Below are 3,105 nucleotides of genomic sequence, written 5' to 3' on the forward strand. Positions count from 1 at the left end.
ACGCTTGCCAGGCAAGCACACTACCACTTGATCCACATCCCCATCCCCCCAGGTACCTTTTAACATATTAATGGATAAAGAAAATGTGGTATATATACAAAATTGAATATTACTCAGCCATAAAAAAATTATTTCATAATATTTTCCAGTAAATGGATGAAACTGGAGGTCAAATGTTTTCACTGGCACATGAAAGGTAAACCCCAATAAAGTGAAGGAGAAGAACAAATATCCAATGTAGTAGACAAAGAGAAATAAAAGGAAGGGAAGATGAAATTAGGAAATTCAGGGGCTGGGGCTGTGGCTTAATAGTAGAATGCTTGCCCCTCGTGTGTAAGGAACTGGGTTTGATTCTCAGTACCACATATAAATAAATGAATAAAGTAAAGGTCCATCAATAAGTAAAAAAAATTAAAATTAAAAATAAGAATAGAAAAAAACAGTGGAATGGATCTGACATCATTTTCCTATTTACATTTATAAAAATACCTAAGTGAATCTCACTGTAATGTCTATCTTCAAGAGAGAGTGGGCTTCTAATTAGAAGACAACATATTCCATACTTGTATACTTTATCAAGATGGATTATACTATCATTCAGAATTTTAAAAAACCCCAAATCTTATATCTAATGTACATCATGATCCACTTACATGAGAACACTGTACTTTTGTTCACCTTACCAACTTTGGTGGAAATTCACTAAGATATTTCACAAAAAGATGTGTGCTATTCACTCTGAAAGACACACAAATTGTGGCTAATATTGTGAAAGAAAGTCCTTGATCCAAAAAATCCTTGTTATTTGGCAAATCAAAATTATCACAAAGGGGTTCTCTTTTGATGATACTAAGGCATAAAGAAGAATTCTAGGCTACTGATATATGAGATTCTCACACCAGCTTTTTGTGATTAAGCCATAATCTACAGAAGCTTAAGAAATGATGTCCAAACTCAGCCATAGCTCATGTAGGTTCCATGCTAGAGTATTCTTTAATAGCAAGAATAGTCCTGATCACACATGGTATGGGTGAGAGATGGGATAGAGCAGACTAGTATGAGGGATTGATTGAGGACACAAGATAACAATGGGAGTAATAATGAGCACACCAAAGAGAAAAGTGGCTTGCTTCAGCCTTAATTCTGATAGGGAAAAGAGGCAGGTATGGTTCTAGGTAGGTGCTGGAGAAAGGCAGTTTAAAGTCTGACTCTTACTGTATTGTATCCAGAACACAGATATTTATGAATTGTTATTCCTTGAAATTTTATAGTATTACTTTTATTTCATACCATTAGTATAACTTATAATATTACAAGAATTGTTGGACATGAGCAAATTATTTAGTAAAAATGTACACAAGAAATAATAATTCAAAAGATTGACAGATATTGCCTTACAATCATTTCTAGCACTTAAAATATTTCAAATCCTATTATTACAACTCATAAGCTCAGACACACTGTTACAAAATTCTATATAATATTAGTACTAGGAGAAACTTACCAAAACCTGATGAAATTTCATTTTTTTAAAATTTGCTCAGTTTCACTAGATGTGAATGATAAAGTATTTTCTTCACTACCACAAAGATATTTCAAATTTGGACAATTTGAATATTTTTTTGAAAATGTTCTCAAAAAAATGCATAAGAAATTTTATTCAAATTAAAAAAAAAGATCAGTAGATTAGATGAAGTGTATTTAGAGGTGAAAGGAGAGACAGAAAAGAGAACAGTGAGATGAATTTGACCAAACTTTCCTACATATGTTCATGAATCACAGTGAATCCCAACATCAAGTATATTCACCAGACACTAATTTATAAAAGAAGTATAAATAAATTACACAGGGATCAGTAGGGAAGGGAGAAGAGGAAGACAGGTGAGAGCAGAAATGCTGGTGACTGAATTAGAACAAATTTTATTTTATGCTTTTGTGATTCTGTCAAAATGTATCCTAATGTTATAACTAAAAAGGATCAGTACAAATAATACCAAAAAAGTAAAAAGGGGTATGAGTTAATAGTTTTTGTTACCAATTAAAATATTTTACAAAATAAAAAAATTCTAGATATTGATGGAAATACAGAAATAATAGAATGAATTTGAATTCATTGCCAAATAAAGTATGCAATTTTCACAGCTGATATTTCTATAGTAACATTAGTATATATAGTCCAGGTACATTTATCTGGTGACAGTTAATATCTCCTCATGTTGGAAAACACTGTTCCTTGATACTTTTTGTACTTCTGGAACTCTCAAGTTCAGATTCTCTTAGTTTTAGAGTTCTTCTTTACTACTATATGTCATTGAGAAAAGACATAGAATTTAACGTCAGCATTTTTCAGAGTTAGACATTAATTGATGTAGGTTCAAAAAATTTTAAAAAATAATCCTAGGAATTAAAAGAGATTTAAAACATACTAGAAAAAACCCATAAATTTGTGATAGAATAAATCAAATTTTTCACGGCTTGGTAGACTAATGTTACTATAGATAACCATAGGTGCAAAGATCTGGCTATAGTTTATATCCTTCTATGTTAAAAAAAACATTGCCCCTTGATTCCTAAAATATTCTAGACTTATCACCTTCTCCCAGCTGATCTGTTAGCTTTATTCTTTACTAATGGAAAATCACCAAAAAGGCACAGATAATTTCAAACAATAATTTTTTCATAACTATTTATTTATTAAAGAATAGAATGTATTTTGCTTATTAAATTTACTAATTCCTTTAGGAATAAACCAAAGTCCTTTATTGTAATTTTACTGAAGTTTCTGTAGCAAAGAAGAGCATCTTACAATAATCTACAAGGAATTTATTTTGTATTTTATGAGAGATAGTTTATTATCTACAACATTTTATTGCTGCTCCTGTCACCCAAATCTTGATTAAAGATGTCTGGAATTCAAATGATCTTCATAAAAATATTTCCAAGTACAGTTTCTATCCAGACACTGAATAATCACATATTTCACATTAGCATGATCATTGAGGTAAATTAAGTATAATGTCCAAGAATTCATGTAATTTTGAAGGAAAAGAAATGCCAATTAAAGCATAATAGTGGAGATGTTTTCCATATTGTCTCAAATGCCTA

The sequence above is a fragment of the Spermophilus citellus genome (genome assembly GCF_964194105.1).
Source record: "Spermophilus citellus genome assembly, chromosome: 9".
NCBI lineage: Eukaryota > Metazoa > Chordata > Mammalia > Rodentia > Sciuridae > Spermophilus > Spermophilus citellus.